General features: G+C 37.6%; 1 protein-coding gene across 5 annotated transcripts in view; it reads right to left on the bottom strand.

Moving 5' to 3' along the window:
- atf7ip (activating transcription factor 7 interacting protein) overlaps positions 1-21,046 on the bottom strand; it is a 34,531-nt gene extending 13,485 nt beyond the window's left edge. For 4 of the 5 annotated variants that reach the window (XM_057332500.1, XM_057332505.1, XM_057332507.1 and 1 more), the window contains exon 1: positions 20,763-21,046. The gene's annotated coding sequence lies outside the window, so the exon portion shown is untranslated. Of the gene's footprint in view, positions 1-613; positions 643-20,762 lie in introns of those variants that run through there. The other variant, XM_057332502.1, reaches the window with a different exon arrangement.
- Between the last annotated feature and the right edge of the window lie 906 nt (positions 21,047-21,952).

Genomic DNA, 21,952 nt, shown 5'->3' with positions numbered 1-21,952 from the left:
CATCATGGTGTGCTCTGGAGTATTTATCAAGTGCTTTTCTAAGGCTACCTCTGGAAGACGCACACGTCTTCAACCCGTGCAGGCACCAGGCGCTTCTCAGCAAGCGACAAAATAGACGTTCTCTGTCCATTTATTTTTGAAGAAAATGACAAATGAAAATGACAAATTGTCATTTATCAACAGCTTTAGGTTCAGAATCACTACGTGAAAAAAGGCGGTAAAGGAAGGCCAAAGCATGTCAGTGCTAACACAAGACAATAGCTTAATCCTACTAGCTTCAGGTTAAATCAAGCACACCTGAACCAGCCAATCACAGTCCTCAGGATCACTCGTAGATTACTGGCAGGTGAGTTAGAGGCGGGTCGGGCCTCTGTCCACCTTGTTCAAGTCTAAAGTAATCACTTACATGCATTTTAGCACATATGTTACGCATGTTACAATATCACGTTACGTAGCTAAAAACGCACTATTGTCCCACACTTTCCCGCTAAATTGTCTTCGGTTTTACATTTAGTTACATTTACTACAGAAAAATAAACCACATTTTCAAAAAGTGGATGCAATACAAAAGAACAAATAAAGAAAGGAGAGAGACAGAGAGCTGTGACCTTACACGGCTATCCTCAAACGCAGGCCACCTTCTATTTGGAGGAGAGATTTTCAAGCGTGCCAGCTCTGGTGCGATCAACTGCCTAGCACTAAAACTGGAACGTGGTGGGGGAGGGGCTGGGCTAGGACTATACCATTGATTTCAGAGGGGTGCCCTTAACTCTAATCAATTATAAATTAACAACACATGAATTTGATACTGCATAATGAGCCCTATACACATAACCATAGGGGAAAACATGTTCTTAACCTGAATCTATTAATTTTAAGACTTATTAATTAAATTTCTTTCCAAACTACCTTTAATTGTGTGTAAATGCTCAGAGGCAGACTGAAAGCAGAGAACATATTAAACATGGCTCCACCCTCTTTCTACCAAGTATCACAGCAGAGCAGACAATGGAAAATTACCGGACAGCATAGACCGTACCATTAGAAGAACTGAGCGGGGGATAGACTAACTAGTTAAAACCGTTTCTAACAGAGGTTAACTACTCGGGTTTCATACCTAACCAGAGGTTTCAGAGTAACACAAAAGTGCTAAATGCCTGTAAGACCACATTTACATAAACAAAGTTTAACCCTAGCACTACAAATCCCTTTTCTTGTATATAGTCTGAATTCATTATCAAAACAAGTATGAAATTTAAAAAAAAATCCTTAACAAATAATTATTTAGGAAAGAAAGAATTCCTCTAGAAACTAGAGTTCTAGTTAAGAAAAAACTCACAGGAGTCAGAACGCTCATCCCTCCCCCACTGCTGCATATTGTGCAGTCAAAATGACAGAATAAATATAGCCAGGGATTGTACTATTACTACAAACAAGGGTGTAGAGATGCAACTTCCATTAAATTTCCTTTAAATAAAATAATAACATGGCTCCTGACAAAACTAACAAATTTCAAATGTATTTAATTATAGCGTGATGATAGGTACTGATGTGTGCAGCGATTTTTTTTCTCTGAACCGAGGCCTGGGCTAACCTTCAGCACAACAGCTGGAAATTGTTAACCAATTCACACACCTTACTGGCATTTAATAGGAAACATGTTCAAACTGCTAGTCAGATTGGTCAACGCAGTGCATTGGTCATCGGAATGTAAGTAATGAGAGAGTTCCGAGTACAACAGCTCAAAATCAGTCCATCATCAATAAAAGCACTCAATATGAATATGAAATCTCAGCCAAGCTCAACAAAAATTCCAATTCATTTGAGCTAACCACTCTCAATCTCTCAAATATCCAATGCCTTGATGTTTTTTCAGTTGTCTCTCTCCAGGCCCATGTGTGTGCTCTACTCTGAATAAACAAGTAGCCGGCATTCCTGCGCAGCTAATCAAATGCAGCGATGTACCGTTGCTCAATATACAGCATAACAGCAAGTAAAACTGTATTTTAGCTGATTTGGTGATTTGTTGTCTGAATTAGTGTTATACCGATTATATTACGATACCAAACTTCGGTACCTGTCGGTACTAAATGTGACGATTAGGGATGCTCATTTCGGTTAATTTCCCTAACCGAGAACTGACACTCGTTATCCGAACATTAACCGTTAACCGATAAGATTCTAATAATAAATTGGAATTAAAAAAATACATGCTGCGTCGTCCGGAGGTCACGTTTGTCCACCGCATGCGACATCCGGAGGACTATAATAATAAATTGGAATTAAAAAAATACATGCTGTGTCCTCCGGAGGTCACGTTTGTCCACCGCATACGCCTTCGCATGCGACATCCGGAGGACGCAGACTTCGAAATGAGACACAGCTACAGTTGACGAGGGTCTGTGACTCGTTAAATATACAAACATTTTTTTCACAGTTTTATTTGAACATGCAAACAGCAGAATAACGAATACATCAACAACAGCACCTGCATTCACATATTAACACATTTTCACGAACCTGCGGCGTTTTGGACAATGGAGAAAAACTAAAATAATATAAATCCAAAGCATAAAATAAACAGGCAAGAAAAAAAACGGAATTAACTAAATATGCCAAAACGAAAACACAGAAGAACCGGCAAAGTTTATATCCGTCAGAAAGTTTTTTCATCAAATAAAAATAGCAGGCCTACCTCAATCCAAAACTTGGAGATTTTATTTAGCAAAGTAACATGTAGGGCTGTGCGATTTGTGGAAAATATCTAATTGCGATATTTTTGACAGACATTGCGATTGCGATTTGATTTGCGATTTTAACTTTTCTAATTCAAGCTTCAGCTCAATATTGTTGTGTGGAGCACAGTATGGGTATAGTTACCCTGCTGAAAGAAAACAACAAAAAAAACATTACAGAAATTCTAATTTTTCCATTAAAACCATTACAAAATTCATTTTTGTAGTGTGTTTTGGGCATTATTCAAATAGGGCTTACTGTTGTTCAATTGGTTCCCAACTTCCAGAATACATCACACCAATAGAATCCAAATACCAGTGTACACTATTATAGTTTCCATTAAAACAAATACAACTCCCATTGTAATACTTAAATCCATAACATTTTCTATTGTGTTAGTGAATTATTAAAATAGTTCATAGGTTACATAGGCTGATTTATATTTTTTTAAGTATGTGGGATTTTTTAAAACAAGTAGAAAATGTGCTGAATGTTTAATTTCATCCAAGTGAAATTAGCAAAACAGTTCGATAGAATTTACATTTGTTTGAAACGCGGAGATAGGCGTGAGTTAACACAGGGTGCGCGCGTGCGTCAAGCCTTGTCCATATTGCCAGATGCCCGTGTGGAGCCGGACTCAAATACTATAAATGTCATTACGAAACAGGCTGTGTGTGCGCGTCAAGTTTAAACGGCTCGCCCGCGAGACGCGCAACGCGGGGAAGAGTCGCGCGAGTATGACACAGGCTGTGTGTGCAGTCTTCTGCATTGGACGGTTCTTTAGTATTTATTTGCCTAATATGATCGATCTGACTCTGCAGATGCCATAATAACACACACACACTCTCTCTCCTGCCTTCTGTTTGTTTGTTTGTTTGTTTTTTTAATGACGGACGTTTAAGAAGTTGGCTGGGGCAGTGCTGATTAGGCGTAACGGAGGTGCGCTCACTCAGTTGGTTAGCAAGAATGCCACTCGAAGCGGGCTTGGAACAGACGCGTTTCCTATTTTTCACATCGCTTCCACATCGCAGCCTCTTGCGATTAGCAAATCACAACGTCTCACATTGCGATTCGATTTCGATTAATCATTCAGCCCTAGTAACATGTTTACGTGTTGTGGTGACAGTCTGGAGCTTGTTGACAATTAGACCCGCGGCAGAAAACACCCATTCAGATGGCAAGGATGTCCCGGGAATGTAGAGATAACGCCTCGGGAAGCGCGTCACATTTGCTTTCCAACAGCCAGTCTTAGCTAAACATATATAGCTATATCCGATCTGTTATACCACCCAAAATACAAACATTATTTTTTACTTATTCATATTTCACATTCGTATTTTTACGTCACGTCTAAAAGAAGGCAGGGAAACATTCGTTTGGCGAGTCATCCATCTAATCCCCTCCTTTCCGCCAGCCTACTCTGATCTGATTGGTTAAATGGTCTAGTCTGCTGTGATTGGTCTACTGCGAATGAGGCACACGAGCTACAGTGTTTGGGGAAGAAGAGTGAAGTTTTCGAGGGCAGTCCTAGCAAAAGTAGGCGGGGACTATATGTAGTGATGTATATCCGCGAATCAGACTAGGGCACGACTCATTTGCATGATTCAGAGTCGACTCCCTTTTTTCCAAGCCAATAACTTTGTTATTCATTCACCTTCGGCTTTACAACTTGGCAGACTGCTTACATTCACACACGGCAACATTACACACTGCATGAAATGTAATTTACATGATCTCGTAATATGTACTCAGTAAAAACAGTAACTGTGTGAGGATCTCTATGCAGGTTTTGTACAACATTTGTCATGTCAGATAAAGGCCCTTTAGATGACTAGATCTGATATTTCATATAGGGAGTATTGTGTGCCTCCTTAACAGTCTAGTATGTCAAGATGAGATTAAATAAAATGTGTCCGTGATGAGAATGATAAAAGTCATACAAAATAAAATCAGGGTGTAAAATGAGATGGCCAAGTTTTACAAGATGAGAGCAGTTACTAGAGAAGTACTTTGAGAATTTATACATTCTGATTATCCGGTTGACCGTTCTATATCAATCTGCACTAGCTTTAGCTAGATACTATATCGAGAGTGAATTCAGGTAAATTGGGACACTTGACATTGAAATAACATGTATATGTATTCTTTTTTACACCACAACAGCTTTCTATTTTTCTGGTCTATTGTCAAAATTCAGTATTACAGCGCAACTTATGTTGGATAAATCCATCTTGAAAACAAACATTGTGATTGTATGCTAGGTGTGTAAAAAATTGAACCGCAAGGTTCTCCAGCAATGGTTCGGCACATCTTAAATCTAACGACACATTTATAATATGGTTCGTTAGAAATTATAATGCATAAAACAGACTGACAAAGTAAAGCTAATGTATGTTTGTCGATGGATACACATTTAATACCTACAACAAATCAAATAATGTAGACAAATGTCAGTAGGATTGACGTATGCTGTACAGTCATTTATGCTGTCATCACCACCCGGGTGTTGTGAGCGATCGAGTGCAGGTGAAACCTGAACAGCACATGTTGCCGTTTAAACTACACTCATTCAAGCCTTGCCAATTTAAGTGCAAAATGATGCACAAGAAAACTCGCTTGTGCGCTGTGAGAAGATCCGAAGCGCGCATAAGGAAAGTCTCGAGACATGGCGCAAATATTGAGTTGTCTTTGAAGCGCTTAAACGGACAAATTCACACACGAAGTAGGTCAACATGCCCCTCTTGTCGAGTATCTTGTCGAGTGTCGAGTAAAACAACGCATGTGTACAGTATCAGTGTACTGGGTCTGTTGCATTTCTCTTAAAGCGACAGCAGCGTATTCCTGCTGTCTGTTAAAAGTCAAGGAAATCACTCACTGCTTGTGACTCAATAGCTTCTGTACTTTAATTATGATTCATCTTTATTTAATTTGTACATATGCAATGTTATGTTTTATTTGATTTCTTTAAAACCGTGACACAAACCGAACCGTGAGTAATTAGAACATTTACACCCCTATTGTATGCACAGACAACTAATCTCAAACACCACCGGTAAAAACTGGCTGAAACCAGCTGTGACGGGTTTAGCTGTGAGTTACATGTTATAGGCTTTTCTCACATGTCAGTCAGAACTTATTGTATCCAAAAACTGTATAACGCATCGAAAACCTAACCATTACTTCAAACCACTAAGGAAATTTTATGATGAACTGATTAAGGGTTTTTGAGCAATAAAATATTACTTTTAAAATACAACTGCTGCACAAGTAAATGAAATGCAACACATTTCAGGCAATAAAGGCAAAAATACTTGAATCTAAGAATACTAGGATGATTCAAATCAAACACGACACAAAAGTTATCAACACATGCTGCAGGTTCAACTGAAAGCCTGTTTTTCAGCGAGGTCTCTTTAAGAGCCCCTCCCCCCACTCTGCCATTTCATACCTTCAGCTCTGTGTTGCAATAACACAAAATGGCCACCAGCTCGACTGCTGCCAAACAACTGCAGGGACACCAATAATGTGTATTAAACGAGAAAAGACAATAAAAGTACAAGAAAAATTGTTCAGTTTCACAGGTTGACTGTTTATGTCTCCTGCTTGAACTTATTCCAATACAGCATGTTTCTTCCTGTTCAACTCTCTGGTTCCTTACACCAAGGCTCTGTGTAGCGTTAATACCCCTTGTAGAATTACATCTGTTGATTTTCTGTTTTATACGGTTCTATCACTAGGGTTGTGTGACTTCAACAAAATCAACTGAATGTGGATTGAGAAGACCCTTGCTGTGAACAACACAAACTGACATAAAGATAGTCAACAGTCCGTAAGGTTAACGAAAAATTCTGTTTGGCGCATCAGGTGTGAGCTGATCATCAAACTATTGACTTTCAAGGTTATTTGCGTTTCCTATAATGGCACTCCTCACCTTCAACACTGGAACCCCAGTTTGACATCTGTTTCATGAGTAAAGTCAATCTCCAGGAGTATGCGCTACTGGCTGGACTCCCAGCTTGCACAACCAAACCTCTACAGATGATCCAGAATGCAGCGGCAAGAGTGGTCTTCAATGAACCAAAGAGAGCACCCGTCACATATCTCTTCAGTGTTTCCCCTACCATTACCTTAGGGGGGCGCCCCGCACATTCAACAGCACCCCCAGCCCCCCTTTAAAGTCAAGTTAATTTTATTTTCTATATAGCGCAGATCACAAGAGAAGAGAAGCATTTAAGGTTACCTTTCCTACAGAACATTGTTGATTTAATTAAATATTAAAATAGGCCACTAGGACTTCGCATAAACACCAGAGCCTACAACACAGTGACCAGGCATTTCTATGTTTCATACATACTGTGGGTCTCAGAATATAAAATAAATGGCCTGATAAATCCTTAGATGTTAACTTTTTATATACATATTCGACTGGACTCAATTGATTAAATATTATTTATTTAAAAAAGTATTGTCCAGACCTCCGCCACAAAGAAAATATAGAAACCGCCTATTAAAAAAAGTACTATAAAAAAGCATGTTAGTTCTAACACCACAGGTAAGCAAGGCTGCTTCTGAAAACTAAATTGATTATGATTAACAAAGATTGAATACAATGTGATTATAAAATTACTAAAAAATTACTAATTATAATTAATCGAAGTTAAGTTAATTATTAATAAGTGTCTGATGCCTTCAACAAAAAAAAATTCTACTCACAATTCGCACAGGCACTCCTGTTAATTTTCCATTTCTGTCTGTATTATATTATACTTTTCATGTGCATCTTATAATACCTTGGCTGGTCTCTAAACAAGCATATTCAACACAGGTGTGCTCAATCCTACCAAATCTTTGGCTGTGTCTCAATCAGCTATTCAGCTCTCTTGTTCAGTAGTCAGGGCACTGACCAGGGAGTCAGACATTTTAATTGCCGCCTCATTCGCAAAATCCTTCCAGTGCACTGAAACGTTCGTTCCCTAAAAATTCCCAAAATGCACCGCAACAAAACAAGGAAGAATCGATGCTCCCCATGTACCCTTACCGGAAAATCACATGACAAGTTTTGAAGACGTTTAGCCAAAATCGCAGGAGCCAACTCAATGAACTTCATGAAACGCGACAAGACAAACGCTTATTTTATTTTATGTTATGTATAAACAAACGTTGCTAGACAGGCAGGCAAAACAATCTACTTAACGGTTCAATTTAATAATCGTCCAAATTTTATTCTATGTAACAGAATAATGAAAGTGTTTCTCATATGTACTTCAACCAGTAGTTAAAAAACAAAGTCAGATAGATGTCGGTTTTGCCGGTTGTTGATTAATACCAGCTGTGAAGTATCACAACGCGCAGTCATGTCACAGGAAAAGAAGTGAACACTGTGTCCCAATGTAAAGTGAACCCATGTCCACGATAAACTGATTCACGACCTCGGGAACAAGGGAGCTGATTGAGACACAAGGTTTATCTCTAAACAAGCACGCGGGCATTCTAATCAAGGACCTCAGGATCACTTGTAAATTACAGGCAGGTGAGTTAGAAGAGGGCAGGACCTAAAATCTGCTGGAAGACAAATCTACTCAAAAAGGAAAGAATACCCCTGCAACAGCATTTATTAAGCATCATAATCTCACCCAAATCATTTTTTGCGTATCTTAACAAAAAGCCAGATAACTAAACGAGTATCTTTAAAAAATGCTAATACTTTCATGCTAATGAAAACATTTCGCAAACACCCCACCCACTGCGATATTATTACTTTTCGTTCATTTAGTAAGTCATAGTTACATAAATCACAGTTTCAAATAAAATTCTAATGAAGTGACAGAAAAAGAACAAAGACTATGTCCTTACAGTGCTATCTTCAAATGGAGGCCACCTTCTGCTCGGAGGAGGAATTAGCGAGGCTGACTAGCCCTTGTGTAATCAACTGCCTAGCACTTAACCTGAGTCGATGGGGGAGGGGCAGGACTGGGAATGTACCATGGGTTTTTGCAGGGTTTGTACAATAGTTTTTTCAGTTTTGACAAACGCATTTAAATACTTGACACTAAAAGATTACCAGTAGACAGACAAGATATAAACAACTGTCGCGTTTTAATTTTAAACAAATTGTTTTTCATATATTACTATGAAAGTGAAAATGCTTTAAAACTGAACTGAAACAGATTTACGTTAGATCTCAGTTTATTAAACTACGTCTTACAAATATCAAATTTACTTTGGAGCAATGACATACTGCAGTGTTGTAGCTCCACGCACAGCAGAGCAGACAGTGGAAAATTACTGGGAGCATGGAGCATACCATTATAAGAATGAAGAGGGGAGCATGCTAACATTTATAGTTTATATCCATATATTTTTTATACTACTAATCCTGTGTACGGTCGCGAGGAGTGCTACAGCCTATCCCAGAAAATACAGTGTTCATGTTCTAGTATCTAAGTTTTCATCTGAGGTCCACCTAGCGGAGCCTGTCAATGACTTGTCCACCTTCAATAAATGTGCAAAATTGTTTTTCTGAAAATACAACCGATTGGTCAGATGCACCTGTATAGCGGTTCTTACCATGTTATTAGTCATGAGAGAACACAAGCACTACTTTCACAAGGGCACATAAAGAGTACCTTGAGGGGGGGGGGTTTAGTATGGACTGTGAAGCCCTGCTTATGAAACACGCTAACCATTCTCACTAGCGCATCTTACAAAAACTGAGAAAACGCAATAAAGTAGTCTGGCTTTCAGTAACCGGAACAACCCATAAGATCACCAAAAAACAAACCGAGCCAAACCCCAGTGGACCACTGCACAGGCATTTTAATACATTTTGCAGTTCTACACACTAACGCACGCACAAAATCAAGAACTAAAATGAGAAAAAGGAAAGAAGTCTTTAGAAAATTGTGGGGAAAACCACTGAAGTGAGAACACACTCCTACCCCACAAAATTCAGGTCACAATAAGCATGGACCAATTTATAACCGAATTGATTGTGGAGATGCATAACCTCCTTCAAACACAGAGAAAAACACAACAAAACAAAACAAGTTTTTAGAAATTCAAATATAGTCTGCTGTTGTGTTCACAGATTTAATACAGCTCTGAACAGAAATCTATGCCAATCTTAAATTCAGCAGCGTGAACAGGATCGCTAATTCCTGAATAGCACTAGCTTTCAATGCAGAGGACAGACTCAAGCCTAGTCAGACTGTTGGTCACAGCAGTAAAATTTTAATCATCTGAACGCCAGCGGCAGGAGCGAATTCCGAGTAGCACAAATCAACACTGATTCAAAATTAATATGTACATTTCAGTAGTAAGTAGTAATCAGTTCCAACAAACACATTTGAGCAAAGTATCTATGTGAAATGCTGAATAGAGTTTTGAACATTCTGTATGTTGCGGTTCCACAGTGATCTTTACACAAAGGTGTATTCACACACACCCATCCTGTAATTTAAAGTTAATATTAACACGCACACAGAATTCAGAAGGTCAGCCTATTCAAAGCTGGAAACAGAAATGAATGCAAAATTACATTTCAATCGCTATAAATGTTTAAGGCACGATCATTTTCAATGTCTAAGCACGGTTCGCATCTGCAGAATCTACAGTGCTACTGGAATAAAACAGTAATTAATCTTGTTTTCTTAGTTTTTACTATTTTATTCTACTTTCTAAGTTTAAACTGAATGTAAAATACAACAAACACGTAGATAGATTTTTTTCTGTATTTATTTGCACGCAATTTGACTATTGTGGTTCGGTTTATTTTAATGAATTAGTCAAAATGACTCATTCCCTGTATTTAAAGGGATAGTTCACCCAAAAATGTATGCATTTTTTGGTTCTGCTGAACACAAATGAATATATTTGGAAGAATGTCAGTAACCAAACAGATCTTATCCCCCATTGACTCCCATGGGATTTATTTTCCCTACTATGGCAGTGAATGGGAGATGAGATCTGTTTGGTTCCTGACATTCTTTCAAATATCTTCATTTGTGTTTCAGTCTAATGATTCACTCGGTCATGGTCACTAAATTTAGTTATTTTTAAAACAGATGTCATATAATTCCCTCACTGGTATTATGATGTAACAATTATGATTTAGGTACCTCAGGAAAAAACATAGGCCTAGTTCTGACCAATGAAAACTCAGCAGTTGGGATTAGATTACTTTTTAATAGGCATCTATTATTGATGTCATATTCCTTTAGTAGGTTTACTTTATGCCCTGGGCAACTACTGTGTTTGTTTTTAATGCACGAATAAGAAAAATTACAAACTGTCTATTATTCATTTTAACACTGTGAAACAGCATGTATTGTGAAGTATGCACTGTATACACGACAGAAACAAAGTTGACAGACTAAATCGTTCTGCAGAACTTGTGCTGTACTGTACTTCTTCTATTTTTCATGCCAAACACTTGAAATTAAATAAAACATGGACTTTTATACTGCAAGGTTGATGAGCTACAATACAATGCAAGTACATTAAGGATGAAACCAATCAAATAAAGACAATTCCGAATGCATGTTTGAGGTTATGGAGAGCAATAGTATATTATTTGTAACTTTGTTATTTCTTATCAGACAAGTTTTAGCCAACATTTTAGACTGCTTTAGCTTTATGCTGTTGTGGTCTGTAAAACAGTATTATGGCATGCTTATGATTATTGGTATAGTGCATCTACATATGAATATACAGATGCACTACTAAAACATATCTGTAAAACTAAGAACGAAGAGAACCTAGTAGAAATGTAGCCGGCCGGCCAAGGAATATACTATTCAATAAACTCCAGAGGAGCACAAACATTAGGAGGAGGTAAATAAATAACAATTAAATAAATAAAAACCTGAGCAGAATTAACACTGAGAAGGTTGTTGGTCATTAAACATGACCAGGGAATCAATCTTAAACAACCTTTAATACAACAACCGCTTGAAAACAAGTTTGTGCTACAATGCTACTATGTGCACAATAGGCTTCTCATAGACATGACTGGCAGAAACTGGCTCAATCTAGCTGAGACCAGATTTAGCTGTGCGACGTAGATCTCTCTCGTAGATCTGTGTCTGAAAACTAACCAGCACATCGCCTATCAAATTAATGTAATATTTAACAGAGGATTGAGCTTTAGTTATGTTGTTTTTCAAACATTCTTGCTTACTTATAGTATTTTTAAAACTCGCCAATCTGCTCTACAGGCAAAAGATATAGAACACATCTAAGGCACTAAAACTAACAAAAACGAACTTGAATCCAACACAGAACAGCAGAATTAAACTGTGCACACTGCAGCTTCGACTGAGTCAGTTTTACAGCGAGGTCTCTTTAAGAGCCCCTCACCCACTCAGCCATTTCATACTCCTGAAGCTTCAGTGCAGTAACACAAAATGGCCACCAGCTTGACAGCTGGCAAACCAAACCACTGCGGTTGCACTGTTCAAAAGAGTCAAGTAAAACAAATGAAACAAAGCCTTGATGTCTTACTATTAAGATTGTCTACTTTACTCTCCAGATTGTACTAATCTAATGTTTTGTCTATATTCTAAGGTCAAGGTTCAGCAGTAACGTCTTATGTGGGCTTATTTCATTTTTTCAAAATTGCTCTCTCGACAAGGTTACACAACCTCAACAGCAGACAGTGTGTTGTTGACGCTTATTTTTTCACACAAACTAATCTGCTGTGATATGACACAGATATGAGGTGTCTTTCATTCTTCTATGTCCTCTGGATAACGTCAAGAATTCAATTGAGAAGTCATGTGTAGGTAGACTCCTCCTACGCTTCAGTTCCACCTTCATTCTTCTGGCTTGCACTTGTGTTCCATGAACGTGTTAAGCAAGCGGCTCACTAACCAACTAGAAACAACTCCACAGTAACATCACACCTAATGACTATAGTCGAAAATGGAAGAGGGTCACCAATTTTAACAAGTGCGTTTTCGGCGTGACAAGCAGCTCATTGGTCAGAGTCAAGATCCAGATTCAAGACCACAGGAACCTGTCCTGCTGTCTACAGTGACAATATGAAACATGCTTCGTCTTTCTGGGGAATCAGCAGGGCTATACGAATCTCTGGGGTTGTTAATACCCATCAGATGAGAGAGATGCAGACATGTACCCACATTCCCTTTGGATCAACTATGTAACTGAAGCTTTCTTCTTAATATCATTGGGGAAAACCAACGAGTTTAAGTCCCCAAACATACTATGCATGTCTGTGAGCAGTAGGGATGTAACGATTCACTGTGAGCCGGTTGAAAATCGGTTGTAATGAGCAATGATTCAAATCGGTTGAGGCTTGAACTGAATCGCGATACATTTTTTGAACAGCAGGGGCCGCTATTTTCACTGCAAATCTAAACGTGGATGCTGATATTTCTTAAATGCAAAAAAATCCAAGAAAAGCACATACAGTATTAGTTTGTTTATATTAAAGAGACTTTTTCTATTATTAATTTGTTATAAAATTGCAGTTTAGTTTTGTTATTTGAAATAAAACATTATTTTATCATACAAAGAAACGTGAAGCATTTAAGAAATAATGCAAGGGAAGTTGTTCATTTCTAATTTGTTTCAACTCATTTTTTCCAAATAAATCGTAAGTAAATCGTGACTAAATCGCATCGTGAGATCAGAATCGTGACTCGCATCGCATCGTGAGCTGAGTGAATCGTTACATCCCTAGTGAGCAGTAACGTTTTAGGTTACATAAGTTCGGGCTCATGCGTCATTACTTTCCAAAACATTTCGAACAACAATTCACAACGTAAAGCGTTGCAACTAGTCAATTTAGTCGAGCACATTAGTAAGAGTTGTCACATTTATAGCGAACTAAAAAAATTATGTTGGCTGAGCACTCATGTCTGCGAATGCGTCGGCATGTTTATGGCCTGACGGTCCTTTCTTTAACTCACGCAGGCAGTCCTTACATTTGACATCTTGCGTCTGATAAGTGAGACTTACAGCAGCTCCCACCACATACGTATTTATCAATTTCATTGATAGGCTAAAGTAATTTCCGATAGTGTCAGCTGACAAATGTTTGCCAAAGCATGTTAGCTCAAACAAAATGTTGCTCAATCCAACAGGAGATCCAACTTTGCTCAAGGTTTATTTCAAAGTTTAGTCGAACACACAAAACATCTAATCAAGGTCCTCAGAATCACTGTAAATCACCACCAGGTATGTTGAACCCAAACTCTCCTGAGGGGAAAATTTCCAAGAACCATATTATATCTGCCAAGAGACAACTGGTTAAAATTCAGTCCAAAGTTTTGAGCACATATACAACACACCAGTCAATACAACACATTACATAGCTAAATATGTAATCTTTAAAAAAATGCTAGCATGTGCCCGCTAATGCTAACAAATCGCAAACACCTCATGCAATGCGAAAAAATTACGCAAGATTTTACGTAAATGAATACATACATTTACGCAAATGAATACAAAATATTCTGATGAAAACATAGCAATAAATGTAAAAAGGACAGAGAACTGTGAGTGACCTTACACTGCTTTCCTCAAATGCAGGCCACCTTCTGCTTGGAGGAGATACTAACAAGCCTGTTCTAGCCTTTGTACAATCAAGAGCAAAGCAGTAAAATGGAGTCAGATGGGGGAGGGGAAGGACTAAGATCGTACCATGGATTTTGTAGGGGTGCTACTGTTAGTTACTTAAGCTATATACGCTTGACACAAAAAATAGCAGTGTTGCGTATCTAATTACACATAACTGCAATAACAGACTGTGTTTCATAGTAATTTTTAATGATTATAATTAATTTGAGTAATTTTAATTAATGACAATAATTCAAATGTTATTAACTGTAAAACAGGCATGCTCTGAAATCGTTTTGAATAGTTTGATATTTTCAGGTCATCTCTGCTATCTGAAATACATTCATAAGCAAAGTCACAGTGCAGTATTACTCCACCATCTTGCTATCAAGTAACAGAGCCGAGCAGACAATGGAAAATCACCCGAGAGTATGGAACACACCATTACAGGAACGGAGGGGAGGAGACAACAACTTGTATCGCCATACTCATTCTGTCTACTTGTTTTTAAACTACAGTTCACGGGATTCATTGAACATGTCACAAATAATGCCAAGTGCACTAAAGCTCATTGCATTGAGGTTCATTGTCTAGGTATGTCAAATGAAAAAAGTATCCTTTCCAAATGTAGTTACAATCCAGATTACTTGTGCAAGACTTCTGTAAAACAAAACTCTCAAATACAACAGGAGACTTTATTCTTAACATGCTTGCTGAAGAAAGGGAAAGAGCCATAAAGAATGAGACCATGCTTGAGATTTGGGGAGCAGTTTTTGGCTTACGCTACTCCACGCGTCACTTGCCTCTTGCACTTTTTCAATCTCTCACAATTGTATTGTCTGTTTGTCACTGTTGCTCTCCTGACTAGTACGCACACTTGACAACTGGTCAGACAGATTACAAACCAGTTAGTCTGCAACTAATCGCAATGTGTGTGGGTACACACTAGAGAGAATCGGTGATGGCTACATGCTGCTAGATGGCTAGCATTTGGAACTATTTGTCGTGCATGTCGAGCACGCTGGACGATCTGCTCAATTGTGAATCTAAGTATACACTTTGGTTAAAGCCTTATTTGATTTAAGGAAAGGTGTGTGACATTTTAAAAGGAGAGTAGGTTTGGTGTGAATAAAACAAAATGTCAAATATTTTAACTGTTAATATGCAAGCGAAAAACTACATTCTTTTATTTAAAAGTGTGGTTAAACAATGTTTGAACTACACAAAGTGACAAGGTGATAGAGCTCAGGTCAACATCAATAAACAGTTCAACAATAAAACACACAGAGAAGAACGCAAAGTAGTAAACCTGTTAACACACAAAACAACCATGCTAGCCTTGCAGGACAGTAAGAGACTTACTAGTTCTGTTATCACATGAGCCAATCATGAGCCGCCACATGACATTGAGAGCAGGTGTGGGGGAGGGGTGGAAGCAATAAGACCGTACCATATACATAGCAGGAGATTTTAGGTGTTGTCTAACCGCTGTGGTATGGCGTCAAAAACATTCAGAATATCACAATATCATACTCATCAAGTGTGAATCTAAATATTCATTTTTTTATTACCTGGTTTTCAGTAGTATGACAAAGTAGATTATTTATATCAATCCTCAAATGATCGTTTTATAAATTTGGCCTTCTATTTTAAGTGAAAGACAGCAAAGGTTCTCACCAATGCTAACATCACATTAAATATCCTGAATGAGCTAGCCTCTGCTGTTGCATCTCAGAAAAAAAACAAAGAACATGTCATAAGGTCACGTAAAAAGAAAATCAACACCACCCATCTTGAGGGAAAATCCTCTTTCAATAGTTATCCGTCATCTGGCAAATAAAAACCAACACAAATGTATTATTCTGACCCAGCCCAGAAATCACTCTCAAAAATGCGAGAGGCTATGGAGCACCATTAGCATGATGAGACGGTTCTAGCTCAGAATCAGATATCGTTGATCTCAAAACGATATTGGCTCTCACAAAGTCACACGACAAGTTGTATGGACATTTTCATGGTATCATTACTAGTTTGCTGCTTAGAATTTACAGACGTTCTTTTTGTGTGAGTAAAGAGATAAAATGTTTGTTTTTGGGTGAACCGCCTGTGATTAATGAGCTAAATCTACACTGCCCTATAGTGTGCAACAACAAATATACCACTACCACCATTTAAATGAATAAATTTTGCCTTGTTGATATGAGAGCTCTTAAAAAGATTGCCGACAGCTTATTTTAAGCTCATTATTCTAATAAAATAGTTTGGAAAATATTCTCTCATAAAACTGTACACTAAAACCTCTCAAACGAATCGTCATTAATCAGCACAGAATTTATCATCGTGAAACCTGCAAAATCGGTATAATTCACTTAACACTAAAATAGTATTTTATGAAAATGTGTACAGATAATGCGCTACTTAAGCAACTCTAAACAGCTAGCGACCTGAAATCTTGGCTGTTGTTCAGTTCCACTGTTCAATCAGGAAGTAAAGCTGTGCCGCCTCAACTGGTTTCAGCCAGTTCTGCCCCTTTATTCACTCAAACTATAAGAAGCTCTTTTTCTACACATTCCTTGTTCCATTTATATGTTTTTTTTATATGAAAACTGTACTGTAACATTACAGGCACATTTCCCTTGGGGGTTAAAGTCTGTGTTTTCCCCATTTCTGAATAAATAAAGTAAATATATAGACATGAAATTTGAACAAGGGTCACTTCGATGCATTTCGCCATTTTATTTGATGAAAAATACATAACACTGAAGATCTACGACATACCAGCGCATATTAACATAGCTTTAAAAAGGAAACTCAACCACATACAGGATGTGCAAATTGTACTTAATGTAGCATTTTACAGTAGGCCTTTGGACTAATAATTTCCCAACTAATGTTACAACATAAATGTGAAAACATCCACAGGAACGCATGGTGGCACAGCTAACCTGTTATTCACAGACAGCACAGTCATCCCCTCCCCCCTCATGAGCACAGTGAACGTCAATGACCAAGTGGAAAATTACAGACAGAATGGGGCTAAACCATTTCAAGAGATCTTTAGGGGTGGAGCATGGACGCATAGGTGATCTTTATGTATCCTAAGAATAGACTATGAATACAGCTACACCCAAAAGAAAAACAATATAAATCTATGATATTTTTTTTAAAAAGTGATTATTAAAGATGGTGAACCAAGTAGTCAGACTAAAGAAGTAAGAACAAATCGTAAATAATGAGAAGTTTAACAGTTTGAAAGATATAAAAAACGTTAACTATTGTATTGGTGTCAAAATGGGCCATATTCTTTAATCCCTGTGTGAAAAAACTGGAAAACGTGTTGTGCATATGCAGAACAGTAAAATCTCACTGACAACCTTGTTTCATTCGAGAAAAAAAAAACGTAAAACTGTGTACCTGCGTCTATTAATCTAAACACAGGATTGGGCAAAAAAACATTTTGTCTAAAAAAAGTGCTTAAAGAAGCACTCTTGTCATAATGCACCTAGAACGGTGCAAGCATTCTCAGGCAGTGTGGAGCAGCTCAACCTAACTGCTAAAAATGGTCGGTAGGCATGTTTGTTTGTTTTTTAATTATGTCAGACATGGGCTAATGTCAGTGTTCTGAGCTGTAAATACATTTTAGTTCTGGGTCGGAGTTATTGAGCATGAGACCTTTATCCTTTTGAAATGGACCACTCGGCTTGATGGACGGCTTGTGGATAGATATTGCAAGAATTCTCAGGTGAACACATCCCCAAAAAAGTTCCTTCGGTGGCCTTTAATGTTCCAATTAGACAAGACAGATCCAATCAGATGCATATACTTACAGCATAAACAGGACTCATTAGATCACATTACAACTGTCTTCAAACTTCTGGTGTCCAGCTTGTCCACACAATTCTCTCAACCCAGTGATGTTACCAATCAGACATAACTGTGGCATTCGCGTACAAACCCACAAATCCAGATAAATGTACTACAGATAAATGGTCAACCTCAACCTCATGGAGAATTCCGAACATCACACACAGATGTCACAATTCCCCATACCACACTGAAGCCTATTTTTTACCCCCTGTGCATATTAATGGTACGAATGAGGCCCAAAATATCCCATTTCAAATTTTCTATGCGTTTGAATATTTAGTATTAATTACAAAATGCATTGCATCTAATGTGGTACAGTGCAGTGTTTTTACCCATTTGTAATAATCCTGAAAATTTACCATTGTATGGCAACACAGATTTATTCCTAACTCATGCCATTAGTTGAGGCAGTGTTATGTCCAACCCATTTGGGCAACATAAACAAACCAAACCAAAAAGAGAACCAGCATACAATTTTTACACGTATATCAGTGCTTCCACACCTACTGGATTAGTATCACAGAAGAACACATGTGCCAACAACTCCTAAATCTGATTTCCCTTTAGGCATACTAATCCACATAAACAGCTTGGAAATAAGTCAATTTCTGTGGATACTAGCTTACCCTTTAAGTGATGCTTTTTGGAAAGTTGAAGTTAACATACTACACTGTGGTTATCTAGTTTAAATGCTAAACTGGACTTTATAACGATACTGACTCAACCAATTGACTCAACACGTTGGTGTGACTGATCTATTTCACTGACCGACAGCAGACTTACATTGTAACTATTACAATGTCCTTAAAATGACATTTCATGCAGTGTGTCATTTTTCTGTGTGTGAATGTAAGATGTCTGCCGAGTTGTAAAGCCGAAAGTGAGCGTATTACAAAGTTATTGACTCGGGGAAAAAAGAATCGACTCTGAATCACGCGAATGTCTGTCGTTCTAATTTCAGTTCCGGGTCAGATTTACATCACTCAGTGTAATGCCCGCCTCAGTTCCTTTTGTGACACTGCACGCGGTAGACCAATCACAGCAGACTAGACCATCTGACCAATCTGATCAGAGTAGGCTGACAGAAAGGAGGGGATTAGACAGATGAATCGCCTAACGAATCATTTGAGAGTCAGTCAAGAAGTAAGGTAATAATAACTGCCTATTATTAAAACATGTAAGTGTTTTTACACCGTGTATGTACGTAAACTTGTTGTTGGACACTCCATAAACCAAAGTGGGACCTTAAAAACCACAAAATATTTACTCTTTAAGGAATGTTATAAAAATCTAATTGTTGAAAACAGTCATTAACACTTCTTCGCCATTGACCGAATTGTCCAGCAGTCCACGTTTTCAATGTTATACCGTAGGAGACGTTATTACTAATCTTCTGAAAGGGTACAGCATATACAGATCCAAATACAGCACATACTCAGGTTTAATCATCATTTTAAATCCAAAAACCCAACGTGCCCAGCTTTTTGTTCAAAAGATTGTATTTTTTAAAGAAACTAACCAACATTCAGGAGATGATGAAAAGAACAAATGAATAGACAATAAAATTGATTATTCTGTTAAAGAATTAAAGAAATTGGCTCAATACTTTCATCTGATATACTGTATGTCCATATACACATAGAAGAAAATATTCTGATGGCCATCAGAATTTTGGTTATTTTAAGTTATGGTGCTGGCTATGGATAAAGAGTTAATGTTTTTTAAATTCAGTGTCAGGTGTAATGGAATAAATATTTACTTAGTACAGTACTTAAATTCCTTTCCCCTGAAAAAGTAAAGTGAGGGATTATTCTTCATTTTAAAGTAAATTCATTACTGTTACTTGGATCTAAACCTAAATTAAGGTGAGTTTAACATTCATTTCATTTATTTATATAGCACAAATAAACACAACTAAGGTTGACCACTGTGCTGTACAAGGGTGAAATAAAAAATTATGAAGTAAAAATAACATAATACAACCATAATACAAAATGAATAAATTACAACAGTTGTTAAGAATAAAATAAAGCTAAAGTTATCATGAATTAAAAGCACGGATAAACAGATGAGATTTGAAATCATGCTTCCTCAAATTAATCTATTTTGTTAAAATTCATATCAAAACATATGCATTGCGTGTTGTTACAGGTGCAGTTAAGTTTAAGATCATCTTTACATATCTAAAAATGTAAGTATTTAAAGAGTTTTCATTTCTATCGTCCATGTGGTCAAGGTTGGTGCAGCTTAAGTAACGAGTAACGTAATTACTTTCTAGACAGTGTAATTAAATACAAAGTTAACGTTGTAATAAGGAATCAGTTACTTTTTTTAAACAACGCACAACACTGCATAAACATTACTCATAAATATAAATTCACTCCCTGTTAATGTAAAAGCACACTGATTTAGTATCTTTAGAAAAACAAACAAATAATTCTCATTCATCACACTAAAATCCGCCACATCTCACATTGAGTTTTAAAATTAAACAACATTAAACTGTTAAAAGTAAAAAACGATATAGCCCAAACTGGGACATTCGTTTCGTTTTTAAGAGAAAAAGCCTATCAACTCACCCAGTGTTTTGGTCGGTCAGAGAGCCTAACAACCGGTATCTCCAAAAATTCGTCTGCACGGGGATGTGTTTGTTATTGTGCACCTTTAAATTCTGCGAGTCCGCGGTTTCTGTTGGCAACGACTTTATCGTCAGCACGCGACGGAATCAGATACAGTCATACAAACTACGGCACAAGGAGACTGACTGTAGGCTACAGTGAAACGCCGCTGACAGCACTTCTACTGTGTACTTAGCAATTCGCGCTCTCTTCGCTTCTCTCCGGTTGTAGAACAAAAGGGGGAGGGGCCACGTGTTTCGCGGTACATATCGGATAAGTACCTCCCACCACACCAGCTCTTCAACGTTTTCAGAAACGATTCTACGCCGTGTCCTGTTTAAAAATGCAGTCTGAGTCTAGAAATGCTTATGTGTTTTTCATGTATTTCTTATAAACGCAGTCTAGAATTACTAGACGTGTGGTCTTATATTTACATAAATCACTTGGTTGTAGCGTCATCAGTGTAATAACGTTGTTTACACTGGCCACCGTTTCGATCGTTTATGTTTGTTAACATCTCTCAGTTTATTTATATTTTTTGGCTTCGGTATACGATCACACTCAGGGTAAAAGAATATAGTACTTAGTAACAATATCCTGGCTTGGTGATTTCTCCCACATACTTGTGGATAAAAAAAGTAAATATTTAAAATATAAATTATGTATTGATTTGGTCTCTGCTTATATTACCGCACTACAAATATCAAGCGAGTTACTAAACGCTATAATCTCACCATAGAGTCTCTTTAAACCTCTTAAACATAAAATGAAGTTTCCTGCCACTCTTATAACGTAACCGTACCGCCATCCTTGCAAATACATAAAAAAAATGTGTAAATATGTCAATGTCAGATTGTGTAATTGTACAGTCCGTTAAAATGTTTAATTTAACCGCTTTAGTACGAACACACAGGTCTAGGGTGACGGAGAAGGAAGGAGATTCAATGTGAGGGGGGATGGGAGCTGTGACCCGTGGGAGGAGTTTGCGCTTCCTCAGGCTTGTAAAAATATCCTCCAAATCGCACATGGAACATACACGAAAAAACAGAAAAGAGGTTATTAAAATAACAAAAGGCATACGTTTTTTTTAAGCGCATTATTTACACAACACGTTGTTCCTTATGCTGTCATACACAATCAGCTTAGAATCA

The sequence above is a fragment of the Triplophysa rosa genome, linkage group LG4 (assembly GCF_024868665.1).
Source record: "Triplophysa rosa linkage group LG4, Trosa_1v2, whole genome shotgun sequence".
NCBI classification, from domain to species: Eukaryota; Metazoa; Chordata; class Actinopteri; order Cypriniformes; family Nemacheilidae; genus Triplophysa; species Triplophysa rosa.
The sequence above is the reverse complement of the archived record's forward strand: the minus strand, read 5'-3'. Positions and strand labels throughout refer to the sequence as shown.